At 39.4% G+C, this 17,554-nt stretch overlaps 1 protein-coding gene and 1 non-coding gene across 3 annotated transcripts in view; both read left to right on the top strand.

Moving 5' to 3' along the window:
• znf469 (zinc finger protein 469) overlaps positions 1–17,554 on the top strand; it is a 160,107-nt gene that overhangs the window by 44,509 nt on the left and 98,044 nt on the right. For both annotated transcript variants that reach the window (XM_025056117.1, XM_025056118.1), the window contains exon 2: positions 5,373–5,444. The gene's annotated coding sequence lies outside the window, so the exon portion shown is untranslated. The remainder of the gene's footprint in view (positions 1–5,372; positions 5,445–17,554) is intronic.
• Positions 6,291–6,364, top strand: trnat-ugu (transfer RNA threonine (anticodon UGU)). The gene has a single exon. It is a non-coding gene; the product is annotated as a tRNA-Thr (tRNA).

Below are 17,554 nucleotides of genomic sequence, written 5' to 3' on the forward strand. Positions count from 1 at the left end.
AAAAAACAACTGTTCAGCAGAATAGAAAAATAAGGGGAGTGGCCTGTCATCAATCATGTTTTTCACACCACATTAATATCTATTATCTGTCTATATCTTTGCCTCTCACTTTCTCGCACTTTCTGTGTGCATGTGTTTTGACTACGACACTTCCTCACAGTTAGGTCATCCGTACAGCTTCTCTGCTGTGAAATCTTTGATTATTTTCCTCGACGCATCATCAATATAACGTTGAGGTGTCAAAGAAACACAGTAGTAGAACACAGACACTACAGCCTTTAGCTTTGGAGCAAAACAAACTTGCACGTTGTTGGTAAATAGAGGTTGAGTCACTTATTCCCCGTTGTTTCCAACCACAGCTGATGATCACATATTCAGTTTCATGTCCACAAATATGCTCTGCCCCTAATGTGAGGACCAGTGATTTGTTGTTTGGTTTTTGCAAAACTTTTGACACTGGATGTTCTCAACAGACAACCTTTCTCCCCCCTCCTTTCCTCAGTTTCAAATATCTCTTGTTCTCACTGAAAAGACTTAAATGTTAAGATTTATGCTCCCCGATCTACATCTCTCGTGTCTCCAATTTTTTTTCTTCTTACTTTTACTTTACGTCATCTATTCCTTTGTTCTCGTCGCCTGTCTCAGCCACATGATTATTGCCGCGAGTCGGACAGAGTGCAGGAGACCCAGGGCGCGTTGACATCCACCTCCTCCGTGTGATGTATGAGATGGATAAAGAGGGGAATGGGGATGAGGGACGCGAGCACAGTTCCAATATTCAGAGGCACATAAAACATTTGGGCTGTAAAAAGAACCAACATTTGTGTCCAAATTTGAAACATGTCGCAGGTCTCAGCTGTTGTTTGCAAGGGGATTTCTTTTCCTCTTCTCCAGAGCTTTGGCAGAGATAAAGATCACAAAACAGAAGAAAACATGCCGTCTTTTTAAAATTTTTTTCCATGGTTTTCATAATTTTCTTTCCATGCTTTTAAAAATTAAAAAGTAAAATTAATCAAATCACCAATCGATTAATCAGCAAATCAACAAGAATCTAAATTATGAGACCGGTTCGAGTTTGTTGACATTACATGTATCTTTGGATCTGTTCACCACAATTACCACGGAAAATAAAATGTTTTTGTACATTCAGTACCGATGCTGAAAAATCTGCTCCGACCACATTAAAAATAACTGTCTTCAGTCAATGGTGCTAAAAGACTTCAAAAAACATTGTATTTATTTCTTTGGATGATCCACAAACCTCCCGCTCCTCTGTTTTGAGTGGAAGTATTTCTGCTGAAGAAATACTCGGTGTGAGATCTGCTGACAGGCATGTGAAGTATCCAAGAAAACAGAAGATTCTTTCTCAGCCATATTACTGCTGTTCAGATTTTTGGAAGATCAACGTTTTAATCCTTTAGCTCTAACTTCAAATAAAAGATCACAAACTTATAACAAGAAAAATACATTTTACGACTTTATATTTCTAAAGCACATTCTACACAAAAATAAAACACAGGCATCAAACAAATTAGGATTAAACCATAAAACTGCACATACCAACTGGCGGCCGGTGGGCCAAGTCCAGTCCGTCAAAGCATCCAATCTGGATTATCATTTGAGAGTCATGAACAATGGACAAATTTCAGTGACCGAGAAGGTTCAGGTCAAATGCAGATCAGAGTGATGGGGCGCAGCCTAACTATTTAACAATTTCCCAACCCACAACAGAACTTTAATATCACTCCTCCAGCTAACAGGAAGCCGGTCAAAAGTACATAATAGCAGTAATGCACTCCCTCCTGCATGTGCCAGTTCAAAGGAGGGCTGCAAAACAACCAGCTATAAATGAGAACGGGACGTCTGGCTGACCCCGACTTAGAGTGCGTCACTAATCCCAGTGATTTATAATAAAAGCATGGATTTATCATGGATTCTTATTTCCCTTTTTTTTAACTAAAGAAAAGACAGGCTTTAATTTTGCACTCAACTGAAAGTAGCTTTTAACCACCGAGCTGAGCCGATGTGCTAAATTATAGAAATCACTGTTCACGTGTGCAACAAGGTTTATGACAAAGAGCAGCGGTGATCTCTGTTTGAATACTATAGATTATTGTCATTTCTTGTCTTGTAAATCTTACTTGATATGTATGTTTGTTATGTTGGCATGAAGAGAGAGAAATTAAGGAAATCTTAAGACCTACAAGGATAGAAATCCATGCAATTTTACACATGTGTAGTGTTGTAGAATCATTTAACATATAACAATCGTGATTATCACAATATGGTGGTAAATTTGGTGACAATCTACCATGGAACTCTATAGTCCTGCAGAAAATCTTTCTGAGGAATGTGAGATTTAAACCTTTTAAAAATTAAATAAAACTGTGCTTACTTTTTGAGGAGCAAAAAGAGGAAAAATTACTAATTAAAACAACCAATTCAAAACCTGGAGGAAAAGGTTGGCGTCAGGAACTGTTTACAACTTAATTTATTTTCCAAAACAGTCACAATTCCATGAAAAGAAGACCTCGGGCATTAAAAAATAATCAGAAAAGCCTCACAAAAAACCCAGTCCATTGGAAGAAAAAAAAAAAAGAAGCTGTTTAGGATAAATATATTTTAATCCTGGTGTAAACTGAGCTTGAATAGCAGTGTTTCATGGCGTCCAGGCCAACAGCAACAGATCATAAAAACTTACCTGGCATTATCTGGTCAAAGGAAAAAAACTGCAGACATCACAGATTTAGTTGCTGGCACCACACAAGCGTTAACTGGATCCAGGAAACAACAAGAACCGAATAAAGGAAGGATACGTCCAAGCTCAGCTTAGGGAGTTCCTGAAGAAGGTGCCAGACGTGCTTTCAGGCGTTAACGTCTTTAACATTGAGCAACAGAAATTGATCAAACAAGAAGAGGTTTAGAGGCATGCCACACACAACTCCACCATCTTCCTTGTTGACCAAAATGGAGTAGTATTCAGTGGTCGTCAGTAGCCATAGCACAGAGGATTTCTTGGTAACGTCTTACATCTGGTTACAGTTACATGCCCCATGACATTATTAAAAAAGGTCTTGTTCCATCATTCTGATGTACGCTGTTGAAACTCTCAGTTCAGTTCAAACTAGTTGATTATGGGAACTAGTTGGGGAGCGGCAACTGAATACTAATAGTGGTGCCACATTCACTTTCTTTCATTTGTGTTGTCTTTTTTTTGGGGGGGGGGACTTTTTGCCCTTCATTATGTCTCCCAGGTGAAAGTCACACTCTTCTGTTTTTATGACGTAGATTATGATGTCACCACTGTGTTAGCGTAGGTGAGTGACACAGGTACTGATGTACATTAGGTGTGTTGCCCTAGTTTGCCCATGCCTGGTTAAGCTTCTCTATGAAAAATCATGCAGTCGAGACACGGCTCGTATTAGACTTCCTTCTGTTCGTTGTACGTGGTGAGGAAATATGTTAAGCCATCGTTGGGTTATGTGCTTATGTAAATTAATACTTGTAACAGCAGAGACACATTAACTCGATGATGGATAATTATGGTAGTAACTTATTAAATCTCCACATCCACGGGCTAACCGTTAAACACCTGCGCCGTGGTAAGTTTTATTGGCCCTCCAACCCCCCGGTGATTATCTTACCCCATATCCAGCGTCGCTCTATGAAAAGCCTGCATAGACTGACTCTCCCACTGTGCAAAGAGCTTCTAGCAGGAACCCAAATATACCCAGTTATTCTCAAACGTCCGCCTGCCAACTACAACACTCATATTTATTTATGTATTTATCTGGACTAACTGTATACCTGTTGAAACGCCTCGGTGCTGCGGCCATGCTATCTGAGGCGCAATTGACAAGGGTTGGCTGAGCTTGGGCCGGCAGTGCCGCATCGCATTAAGTCTGGGTTATTTATCCCGAGGGCTCATAATGATGATGCTGTCCTGAGCCCTGAGACGTCTCTGTTCTCATGGTCACCCACCGCCCTTCACAGGATGCTGGGCCTGGCAGCTTCCTACTCTCGCACCCTCGAGGAATGTAACACACAAGTTGTTTCTGTGTGGAGTGTGTGTGTAAGAGTATAATCCTGGCACTGTCAGGAATTTATGTTTTTAAGTTTTTTTTTTTTTTGGGGGGGGGCAGGGGAATGTGACATTTTTGGGAAATCTGTTTTAGACAAAAAACATGACAATTTTCATTTGAATCATTTCTACAATGTTACCGATCGGCCACAGGCTACGTTTAGGACTTTTCTTGAAGACAGCAAAATCGTCTCAATTGTGTGATTTTTAAAATTTAAAAAAACTTATTTTGACACAGTTGTTTTAAATCAAGAGAAGATACTAATCACAAGAGAATTTTTTTTAAGATTTGGAATGGAGCTGTAACTAAACTCATTCACAACAGCTTCGTAAGTGCCAAGACGCATAGCCAAAAGGCTTGTGTCCATGTTAGGCCAGGGAACTGGCACACCTGATTGTGATTGGGCCACAGTAATGTTGTTTGTCACACTGCCGTTCATGTCATGGTTAGTGGAAATATTCACTGAAAAAAAACCAAGGTTATGCTGTGTTACTGACAGTCATGGGAATGAGTTGTTTTTTGTTTATTTTGTTTTTTGTTTCCCTATACATCTAACCATAGTAGAAATGTGTGATTGCAATGCATAATTTTTAAAATGCTATTCCATAAGCACTTTAAATTAAGTCTCATGCAATCAAGTTGAAAAACACAGTTGACTTTGATGATGCCTCGGTGTCGTAGCTGTACCGAGTTAGCATGGAATTAGCATCTTTGCAGTTTTCATGTTCTGTCAGTGTGTACATTGGTTTTCTAAGGATGCTTCACTTTGCCCCAAGGACCAATAACAGTGTACATAGAATAGGGTTAATGAGACAATCTAAAACAGGGCCACATGATATATATGGCCATGCATGAACTGCCCCATCCCTTTATAAAATAAAATATAACTCTCCCACTCTTTTAAAACTTCCTTTATACATCTTTTATCTGTGCGAATTGGATTTTCACTTAGTAATTTGCATCAGCACCCATCGGCATGAGATTCACATAGCGTAAAAAAAAAAAACCACATAAAATTTGTCATGGACGTAAGAGCCTCAAGTAGCCATGCAAAGAGCTGCATGTGGCACCTGAGCTGCAGGTTGGCTATGTCTGCTCTAAAATGACCAGAGGTACGAGTGTGTTGGTCAATGGGTGTTTCTCCATGGCGTAAGAAGCTTCGTTTTACCTTTGGATTGGCTTCAGCCTTGTGACCTTTAAGAATGGATTTTGTAAACGAATCATCTAACAAATGTCACTGATTGATTTTAATAATTTAGAAATGTTACTGTGCATTCCTTTGTCTTTTAGATTTGATCAGCGCTCCACCTCTACACCCGAAAACACCAGCTGCTGCGGCACACAGACAGTGACATGTTAAAGGTATGTGCAACTAAACTTGACCTTTTACGCTGCACAGACATTTAAAAGTAAATCCAGCACACAGTACAACACAATCTCAGCTTTTTATTCTTTCTAAAAAGAGCTGGAGAGATGGAAAGTAGAGTATATTGTTTTCATTTCAACGCCTCCCCTTTTTTTCCATTATAAAAAAGAGTGTCATGGTGAAAAGCAGGGACTTATTTTAAAAACAAAACACACGTCTTCCTGTTAATGGAAAATACTTATGTGCACCTTGAAAATACAATAGTTCCTCATCTGCCTCTTATTGTATTTCTACTTCTGAAACTGGGGTGTTAACTAGGAAAATATTTATACAAAGAATATTTTTTTGTACAAATTGTATATCGTGCCTGGAGTTATGCATTGATGTTGCATTTCTTTGTGTTTGTCATTAGATCATTTTAAACCGTAATTTCCTTAGTGCTGCATTTATATCTCTATCTCGACACCCACGTAAACACTTGCCTACGAATGTAGTAATTTTTTTTTCTAATTAAAATATAAAAGCTATTCCTTTTGTTTGCATTTCCAATGTAACCATTGCTTAAATGGTACCATTGTCACTTTTTTTGAATAATGTTTAAGTCATCATTTACAATAAAGTTAAACAATCACTTCCCTTTCCAACTTGGGCTCTCCAAAAGACACTGTTGGGATTTAAACCCAGGATCTCCTGTTTACTAGGGCACTTTAACCAACTAAGCCACAGCGTTTCTATGTTTCAGACTTGGTTGGTATTATCAGTCAACAATCTTTTCTTGGCCACCTGTGCTAAAATTTCTACAAGACAGGGTGTTATTTACAACCAATAAGGTGGTGTAGTGTGGCGCTGTGGCTTAGCTGGTCAAAGCACCTGTCTTGTAAACAGGAGATCCTGGGTTCAAATCCCAGCGGTGCCTTATTTTCATGGATGAAACAGGCAAATATCGAAGTTAGCATTGTGCTATGTTGCCACATTTCTGTAACCACTGCCACCCTTTCAACTAGTTCCTTGAAAGTGGAAAAAAGTGCTGGGATTTGAACCCAGGATCTCCTGTTTATTTAAAAGACACTTTGACCAACTAATCCACACTGCATATGCTGTCCTGGTTTGTAGTTTTAAATTAACATTCATTTGATATGACTTATGTCTAAAACTTTTTTCTCACAATACACAGCACCTCATACAACAGACGTTTAGATGGAAAAGGTCAGTTATTTACAATTGTGTCAGCAGGGAAACAAAACTGAGAATGCATGCAACAGAAGCTAAGCCAGTGTTTATTTAGACAGAACCGGTCTGTGTTTACTCTACCAACTATTCCTTTTTTTCCATACCAACCTTTGTATTCAACGACCAAATTTGGTCATGTCCTTTTGGGCTTAGTTTGCTTCAACTTTTTTTTTGTGTTTCTGAACAGTAGCTTGTTTGGTTGCTAAATGATCCCTAATCAACAATTCAGACCAAAGTATGGTCTGTCATTATCCCACGGAGCAAGCCAGTCTGGCATAGAGAGAATCCTGCCTGTCTGTTGTAAGCAGGAACCAACTGTCTGCCTTGACAGTAGCACGGCGTGGATATACTCACAGACACACACACACACACACACACACACATCAAAATAGAGACTAATCTGCATCAAATCTTCAAGGTTCACTACATGGATACAGAAATAAACAGTACATGCAAGTAGATGAGCCAAGCATCAACAAACACAGCGGTGCACATGCACGTGCACTGCATGCACCATTTGAATAGAATAATAAGATATTGTGGAAGACATTAATCATACACAGGGGAATCGTTGGCTAAAGACGGGATGCTTTCTGGATGCTGCGTGCAGCCATCTTTCTTTCATTAGGTAGTATAGGAGCAGCACTGTAGGTCTGTAGGGCACTTTAACCGCAATTAAAGCTGTGGCTGTATTTCTGTGAAATACTGTGCACTAAGTGTGCACCGCCCACAGTAGGCGAAACACATGGCTCTGAGTAAGGCAAGGCTGCAGGCCCTTATGATTGGGGCTTTCCTCTATGAAACTTTCATCACTCTCAGCCATGCAACCCGAAGAGGGAATCCCAAGCTTTGGTGACCTCTCTGAAAAACATACACAGTCTTTGTATGTCTAATGCACTAGTACTAGCCAGTAAGTGATCTATAGGGTTTGTTACTGTGTCCTTCGATGACAGAAGGTTCTTTTTACAAATTAATTTCACATTCTTCGTAAAAGAAGAGACAGAAAGCGGCGTGCTGTCAGGAAGATGGATGAGCTTCTTCTTAAAGGGCCATCGGGGAACCAAGTTCCACCTTCCATCCCGGCAACTGTCAGTGTGAGAAATGTCAGCAATTAGAAGGTATGGAAATGTGAAGGTGATGGTCAGAGATGGACACGAGCAGCAGGAGGGAAGGTCAGAGCTGCAGTGCGGTATCACAGAAATGTAGGCCAGCTGTGTGATTATATTTTGGTGAAAGTGAGTTCTGAATGCCTGCGTTTTAATGGGTCGGTCGTGGCTGCGTCTCCACACACGTCTGTTTCCGTGTCCGAGTTAATACTTGTGTAAATCTGTTTGACATTAAGCAAATGAAAAATACTGGATAGCCTTAGGATGTCATTATTCGTACGGCATGATGTCATCGTAGCAGTGTCCCATTTTTAGTCATTGACGCTCATTGAAACGTACGGTCTGGAACATTGAACTTTATCAGACACACACATAGAAACATGTGCATCTCTTTACTTTACTTTTCTACAAATATAAAATGTCAAACTGCAGATGTCAGATAATAAACTATTCATATACAAATAACTGCAGTAAAAACAAAGGCTAACCCTTAAGGTGTATGTGTTTTAATTCACTCCTCACTTCACTCCAGCAGACCTCAGTCAGAGTTGTACAAAAGTACAAAATCAATTTGTTATTTTTAAATTAACATTTGTTAATATGGGTAGAACGCAATAAAACAGCGAGGAGTCCTTCTGTCAACTGTCTTTGAGCCGATGCTTCAAGTGCCAGAAAAAAGTTCATAATTCAGCAAAATCCAAGCTATTAAACGGTGACATAAGTGTGGTAAACCCCACGACTCGCTGGCTTTGAAAACATCTTGCTGGATCCTAGGGTGCTTTTCTAGTGGTTATTTAAAGAGAATCAAATAGCAGAGCCTTGCTGTTTGCACACTGGTGAAGAGAAGCACCAATATGACGGCTGTCCTGCACTTTTTGTTTATTTTTTGGAGGGCTTTTTATCACTCCACAGTTGAAAATAAACTGCTGAAAAAATACTCTGTTTCCAGCTGTAGGTCCTCAACTGAGCTATGAGGATTGCCACAACATGCAAATCCTGTGTCTGTAAAGATAATTATAACTGGATCTTTATGATTTATCATGTGCTGTCCTGGCACGGATGTGTCACGGTTGGAATTGTAGCCGTTTGTGGCTGTTTTTTTTTTTTTTTTTTCCCCAGCCGTTGAATGATCTTAATGCAGGAAGATTTGATTTAGTGCTCCCATAAGTCGCACCTTTCTCACTTGGCTGAAAGTTTTCACCCCTTTACATGAAAACATCCTCACCTCAGGCTGCAGGCAGTTTACCAGACTGTAATAAAAACCTCACAAAGTCATTAAAAGCATAAATTGACGACACAATGCTCATATTTCTTACAATAAAAGAAGTTGAAGAAATGGCGGCTCTTACTTTATCCCTATATGTCACTGTTTATGAGGGTAGATCCCATCACAGGGTGAAGACGGAACGAGGTTTTGGGATGTATAATGTGGTGTCTCATGTGTTGCCAGTTGTCTTGACCACTGGCATGTCTGCTTCTGTGCATTTGCCCAGAACAGCCATGTTAGTTTGTTCATGTCTCTGAATACAAAAAAAAAAAAAAAAAAAAAAAAAATCAGCAGCACTGACTTTGAGAGAAGGGAGGAACGGAGATGAGAAAAAAACACAGGGGCGCCTTGTGTGGAGGTGGGAGGTTGAAACAGGCATGGGGGGGGGGATTTTTCCTTTAGCTCCATTTTCCTCCAGCACCACAGCTGATTGCTACCACATTGATGATGGTTAGTTAGTTGGAAAGTATTGTATATTTGAGAGCATACTGGTCAAACTGGCTCGCTTCGCTGTGGCAGTGAGTCTCCCTCTGCCACCACAGACTCTTTTTCTCACCCTCCTGCAGACCTGTCTCCATCATGGGATTGGAAACATTGATCTGCAACTTTGTTTTCATCTTTCCCAAAAGGTGGAGATCGATGCAAAGAGGAACGGCAATGACAATTTATCAGTGATGTTTAAATGTATCTGTATATTCACAAAACTCTCTCTGACTCTTCTCTTTTTCATGCTAGTATAGCTCCTTGCTAACCAAACCTAAGCGATACATCATTTTCAAGCCTCTCCAGTGTGTACTTGATTTAGGAGCAATGATATTATACTCCTGTCTCCTGCAATACAACCCAGAAATTGGAGGCTGTAAAATTTAGTGTGTGAGTCCAGTTTTATGATGGAACTAATTTTTAAACGTGTGCTGTGAAATAGCTTTGGCTTTAGCCTCTTTGCCTCCACTTCCTGCTCCTGCGTTTCTGTACGACATATCCGTGTACTCTAGTTTGACCCACAGAAACCTCAACACTTTCAATAAACATGGCAACAATGTTCGAACGGCCCCTCGATGGTTTTTACACACTCGACCAGCCACATAAATGTCAAAACATGGCACCAACTGACCAGCTTGAAGACAAACCATCTGCCCTTCCATAACGCAAAAATATAAATAGAAAATATATAAATTGGTGCTTCTCAAACTGGGGGGCGTGTTCCACTGGTGAGAAAAGGTTGTGATGATGGCGCAACTGCACTTTTATTTTGTCTTTTGGAATTTTGGGTTTTTTGATATTATTGATTTGATTCATTATAGAACATAACGTGACTTGGTGTTCAGTAAATTTGAAATGTAAATTGCCAAGACTTGTTTGGGTGACGGTGAAGGTTAGGCTTGAAAATGTGAAGAATAACTAAAAAGGTTGAGAACCACTGATATAAATTTAACAATAATAATTTATCAATAACCTTCCACTTGAGCAGTACTTCTCAAATAGTGGGGCGGGGGCGCAGTGAACTGCCATCCCGGGCGTGAGGGGCCTCCAATGGAATATGGCTGGACATAAGTGTACCACTGCTGTAATGCTTGAATGATAACAAGCCTCCAGTCACTAGGTGGCAGCAACTCATACAGTGGTTTGTACAGATAAAAATATACATGTTATCAGGTTCTCAATAGTATTTCAGTTGTGGGTCGGAGAGAGGGGAGTGTGAAAACATTTCTGTCCCCAAGGGGAGGGGGGGTGACATGAAATTAAATTGAGAACCACTGCACTTGAGAAAGTGAAATGTTTGTGGTAAAATGTACTTTTTGCAACATTTATGAGAAGGATTTGTATGTATTATTATTTTATTTCTTTGATAGACTTTGTGATTTTCTTTTTAAGTTAAGGCTTCAGTTAAGGTTGTTCAATCATGAAAAACGTCTGCTTAACAGCATTTTCCATTGGAAGTGAAAACAGACATTATTGCCCATGGCTGAATAACGAGATGATGACTTTTGGCATTAGATGCCCACATTGTCAATGAAGACTTTTTCCAACTGACACTTCCAATGCACTTCGGTTCATTCATTCATCATCTACCACCTTATTTCTTTTAGTTTTACACAAGGCTGGAGCCAATCACAGCAACGTTCAGGCATAGATGAGGTACAGACTGGACAGTTAACCAGTCCTTGTCAGAGCCAGTTATACTAGCTATGGTCAATCAGAGTAAACAATGAACCCAGTCTAGCATGATTTTTATACAGTGGAATAAAGTGTAATAACACCCTAAATTTAGGAGAGGTTTTTAAAAAATTGCAGTAAAAGATGCATACATACATGCAAAAATTACTCATTGACATGTTTTAAATGGTGCATATAATAAATACACAGTTAATGTAGCACTGCTAAAATTTCAGTTCCTTTGGGGCACAGTAAATGCAGTTCAAAACACTTCAAGACTTAAAAATTACCCTTAAAACTTTCAAAATTTCTATATAGAGCATATAATTTAAACCGTGTTTGCAGAAATGTGATGTAATAAAGGTTTGTGTTGAGCTTAGATCAAAAGATTTCTTTCAGATTGCAACAAATAAAATGACCTTTTCCTGCAATATATGTCTTGTGCAGTTAGTCAAGCTCCTCTTAATGTCTCCGGGAAGTGACCCAAGGCACGCTGAGAGGCTGTAACCCCAAAGAGGACACTATGGTGGAAGTTCCACCGTGTAATGGAGGGCAGTGGGATAATTCAGCAACTGTGTTCCTTCTCTTTAATCAGAGAACCAGGGTAATAAACAGGATTTATCCTTGTTCTTGGCCATATTGCAGAGCTATGATTAAAAACTTCTTCTGGAACTGCAGTGGAAGGAAATTATTATGATTGTGGGTCCAAGAATGGCCACAGATTGGACACTATATCACATGGACAAGTCCACTGGATATCTGGGAAAGGACTGCTGTGAGGAGGTATTTCCCGCAGGCCAACATACTGCTTAGAATAAGTGATGAGCTTGCCCAAACTTCTGTGATGGTGCTGCAGCGCCAGCTTGTAGGTTCCTCGTTTTCCATGTAGTCAACAGACTTCAGTTGCCTGCAGTTCTTGAATTTAGAGCCCTCAGAAAGCTGCAAAGTTTTTCCACATCAATATTTTCTTCACCCCAGTAGGTCTGCATATTGTCATTTATTTTTCCTTGCATTAGTCAAAAATGTAAGGAAATGCCCTGAGATGTCACAATTTCCAAAGAAATATTTCCAGATTTTAGAGTTTATACAATAATCATTGATTAGTCAGCAATGATGTGACTATTTATGAAGGTGAAACTGACTGGTGTGAGTAATAAAAACAAACCACAGGCCTCCTACACAAGCCTAGATTATACAGGTTCTGAGCGATTACCTCTGGACTTCAGTTCATCCCACATCTTTTTTGAGTGATTCTAGCCGTATCTTACGCCAGTGTTTACTGGCTTTTAAGGGAAATATGTGTATGTAGCTTAGTCTGGCAACTTCAATTCAGACAACTGAAGCCACTTGAGTAAGACCACTATTGACTGGCTTTGGTGCTGCAGTGAAAAGTCTTGTAATTAAAATGAGGATGGAGTGAAGAACAAATGACTTCATCAGGACTTCTCAGCCCAATGAGAGGTTAATGAAATGTGGCAAACACATCCTTGCTAGCTGAGAGCAAGCGTTCAGGTTTTATAAATGTCTCCGTCAACCGTGACAGTGCACTCAGCTGCCTTTGTTTGAGTGAATGGATGAAAGATGATCAGAATCTGAGCAGAAAAGTGTTGTCTTTGAGGGTAAAACGTTCTGGACTGAGTTGTCTGTCCATTGTCACGTCTCTCTACAATGGACACTGGCCTCATCGTGATAATGTGCTGCCAAATGTGGCCTGGCATATTAGGAATTCAGAGATGGTCTGTTGTTGTGTTGAAGGGGAAATTAAATGATTCTTAAAAAAAACTTTCTTTTTTAAACTGTTAGACTGAGGGGCATTCAGAGGGTACATGCGTTCATATACATGAGCACTGTGGTTTGCACACCAATCATGGATGTGACAGTCAGAGTGTAGTTTTCTGAAGGTTATTACCTCTTATCTTGCCTTCTGGGGAATGCAGAGGCCTCTCTCCAGAACTGATCTGATTTTTCAAGATGTGGAAATTCCTTTCCTTCCACCTTACCTACAAGTGCAGCAGGTGATGACAACAATCTGAGCCGTGCTTCGGACATGCTCGGCAGCTGGAGCAGTTTGTCTTAGTTTTGCTGTCCATATTGATGAATGGATTTGGATATTCCATAGGGTACGTTCTAATGCAGTAATTATTTTACTCATGTGAACAGAACACCGTTAGCATGGATGTGTACCGTGTAGCTGCTCTCTCGGGTGCCTCTACTACAGAAAAAACAGTTATGAACTCAGTCAGGTGTGTGTGATACCAGCCTCCCACCTGCTTTAAACTTGCTGAGACAGGGATCCATGGAATGCATAGGAAGCTAAACTGCACCTTGGGGTTCTTATTGGGTATTCAGCTCTTTCTAAAGGTAAGATAATTGCTTTTTTTTTTTTCATAACAGCAGACTTCACTGTTGGCACCAACTAGACAGCATTACTGCATATAGAAAACATTCATGTGAATTTCTGTGGATATGATGGTGTTTCGATGCACAAAATGCAATTATTGATGTAAATGAAGTTCATTTCGGTCCCCAAAGTAAGAGGAACTGATGTTAAGAAAAACATTCTATTGTCACAAGTATATGAGGGAATATAATCTATAATATTTTATTAAATGCAGGCAAGGGAAAAACAGTGTTATTTACAGTGTGGTGGACCACTGCGGTGCTGGGACATGATGGGGAATTCTGTCTAGGTTTTCCATAACCACGATAGAGCTAGTTAAAACTGAAGGCCATAATAAGATGGGATCCCACCAACAGTGAGGCCTGTCAGCGTGTCACTGCTCGGACCAGAAACTGATCAGTAGAGATGACTTAATATTATGTGAGAAATCATCACACCCTTCTTTGAGCAGAAACAGATGAAAATCATAACTGCCAGATAAAACGAATGGGAGTAGACTCCATCTTCTGGAGAAGTGTGACGATAACTGCCAGGTTGTTTTGGTTGTTCTAAAGGCAGGCGGGTGGGAGTGTCCGTGTCCCACATGTCCCACAAAAAGGCAACTTTAACTTCAAACCTGGGCAGATGCACATGTGTTGTCCACGTTCCAAACCTCCACACCTGCAGCTGCTTCCTGTTACACTAATAACCCTTATCATTACCATTTCCCACCAACACCAATAGAAACTCAACAATTTGATAGTAAACCACCTGCTGTCCTTGATGGAGAACTTTTGCCTGTGTCCAGGGCCTCAGTAAATCTCCATCTTTGGCTTCAGAAGAATGTTATTTTTTGGTGCAAGACATTTCTTCAAGACAGAACAAGTCTTAATCTTCTCTTTTTCCTCTTTCTTCCCATTCATTTAGAACAGTGACACTTTGGACAACCTTTAAAACTAAGACTAATACAAGAACCTTTTTTTTTCCTCTGGCAAAAAGCCAGAGAAAAAAAAAATCACAATTTCTCTTCTTTTATGCTTTGTTTGTCTTATAACAGCCTTATCTTGGAATTTCTCCCTAGTTGTTCTAGACACAGAATCTGTTGTCTCACAACGATTGTGTAATGGCTCTAGATAATTGAGGTCAAATTGAGTAGTTGAACTGACCACTGATGTTTAACTTTATTACTTTCCTTTACAAATGCAGATTATAACAAGAATTCCTTCCATTTGTTTCAACCATGTTATTTCCCCTTCTTCTTCTTCATCAGGTCAGAATCTGCCATCTCACTGTCCCTGTATCATCTTTCTCTTGGAAATGTACTGGACAAATGAACTTGGTTCTTGTCCTCTTACTGGGTATTATTCTGACCCATCAATTTGTGACATCCTGAACAGACTTCACTTTGTATTTCCTGCTCTCTTGACAGAAACTGATCATGTTGTTCGTCCTTTTGACTGGCCAGTCTGGTGGTCCAATCTTTGCACTGTGGAGATAAGGCTAAGAAAAAGTAAAATATAATTTGGATTCCTAGACAGAGTCACAGGAAAATGCTGGAAAGCTGTGACTTCTCACCTGACTGCTAAATGATACATAGACTGGTATTTCTGCCTTTGTGGTTTTCTGTAGTCTCTGTGTATTATATTCAAGTAGTGCCTGGGTCTAACAGAGGACGCTGATGAGGCCACTCTGTGTTGTTACAAGGATTAATAGTAATTGCTGTTGTGTCAAGACTTGTTGCTCCTCACAATTCCAGGAGTGATACAGAAAACCAACGTGTGTGTGTTGTATTACTGTAGCAAGGTGAAGAATGTGAAGGATGCTGAATAGGGTTATTTTCTATTGTGGCTCGGAAAAAAGAAGTAAAATGATTGGAATAATACAGGTTATTTATTTTATGGTTACCTCCTTACTGGGAATAAAAAAAAAAATTGATTCATTACCTGTTTGCATCATGCGTATTATATTTTAACTAAGTATACTGCTGATTTACACATTCATTTTGGTGTGCATGTTAATTCAGTTTCCTTTCACAGTCTATTATTATTATTACTATGATTATTATTGTTAAAATATGCAGAGGTTGTGGATGGTTGTTTGTGTCTATACTGTATATACTCCTGTGATGCATTGTTTCCCAAAGACTGGGTCGCGACCCTCGGATGGTACGCAAGAGATTCTTTTGGGGTCATCTTGCATCATGTTTCCCAGGAGTTAATATAATAATGAATGATCAATAACGAATAATTTCTACTGACTTGGGTCGCAAAGGTTTGTGACTTTTAAAATATGGGTTTCCCAGAATAAAAGTTTGGGAAACACTGCTGTGATGGACTGGTGAACTTTATTACATTATTTTTACCCAATGGCTCCTCCTGGATTGACCTCAGCTCCCTCTGTCGGGTTGACAGGGTGAAGCCATAGAGAATGGATGATGTGTAAGTAAATATACATGCAAAACACTAAAATAGCACTGGGTTAAGTGAAAAAGTTACAGATGGGATGGGTTTATTAATAAATTAGAAAAAATGCAAATAATTCAAATAGTCACCAAAAATTTACTTCAGCATAGAAATAGTTTTGTCTAATGACAAAATAATTGTGATTCTTCTTCTTCTATTTCTAAAATAGTAAGAAAAGCGCATTGATTGAATTGATGAGGAAAACACAACCTTATAAAATAAAATAATGTCTAGCAGGAACGACATGAACTTTGAATGAGTTAGTGTCTCTCCTTGGACGTTCTGCATGGACAACTTCACGATTGTCTCGTTGAACTAACTTCCAGTGCTGCGCACCTTGGACACCAGACAGATTTTCTGTGTGAACCTGGCCACAAAAAGGAGACTGTATATGTCCGGAGGGTGTGAAAACATTTGTTATCACTATGGAAAACTCCTCCATGTCATCAGACAGTGGAAATATTATGAGTCTGTCTGCCGGCAAGTGTGTGTTACTCTGGAGTAATGTTGCTATGTTTATTTTATGAAACCGACCAGGATCTCTAAACCACAGAGTCAACCTCACTACTGTTTCCGCATGTGAATGCACTTTGGAGTTCACGCGTGTGTGTGTGTGTGTGTGTGTGTGTGAGAGAGAGAGAGAGAGAGAGAGAGAGATAAAAGAAAGGTTTTGTTTTTATTGGGATGTGCAAGGGGGCTGAAGGGAAATTATTTTGTGGATTAGTCAGGGGATAGAAAATAATAATTGTAATTGCAACAACATGGAAGACCCATGGTCCATACCACGAATTCAAACTTGACAAGATTGGAAATGTTTGTTTAATCTAAACCAGCTGAGTAACCTCTCACCTCCTCTGCTCAAGTTTCAATCCTCAAAAAGCAAAATATTACACCTAAAGGAAAACACAAAGCTGTTACAGTTACTAATATTTTATTTGTGTTCATTCCACACTGAATATACTCTAGAGCACATGGGTCAAACTCAGGCCCGGGGGCCAATTCTGGCCCACACTATTTATATTCAACTCGCAAGATCATATCAAATGTGTACTAGTATATAGACCCTATATACTGGCAGGATTTGTAACATTAGGGGTGTATACACTATGTTATAGTACATACATTAGACATAATAAGAAACAAATATCACTGATGTTTGTTTTATTTCAAATTTAATTTCTCATGTGTTTATAATATAAAGCTTTGATTGTTCCAGATTCAGTGTTTATGCAGAACTAAAGTTTGTTTACATATGAAACAAATCTATATTACAGATCTGGAGAGAAGGGAAAACATGCACAGTTGTGTTAATTTTTTTTCAATAAAGTAAGTTTTTTAATTTGGCCCAATGGGAATTTGAGTTTGACATCCTTGGTCTATAGTCAGAACTAAATCATTAGGACGTTTCTAAACAATGAAGGCAAAAACCAGAAGGATTTATCAGTGACAGGAACATGTGGAAGAGTGGACATCAGAGGTGAAGCACAAAGTGTTAGTGAAATGT

The sequence above is a fragment of the Cynoglossus semilaevis genome, chromosome 6, assembly GCF_000523025.1.
Source record: "Cynoglossus semilaevis isolate Cse_v1.0 chromosome 6, Cse_v1.0, whole genome shotgun sequence".
Classification (NCBI taxonomy): domain Eukaryota; kingdom Metazoa; phylum Chordata; class Actinopteri; order Pleuronectiformes; family Cynoglossidae; genus Cynoglossus; species Cynoglossus semilaevis.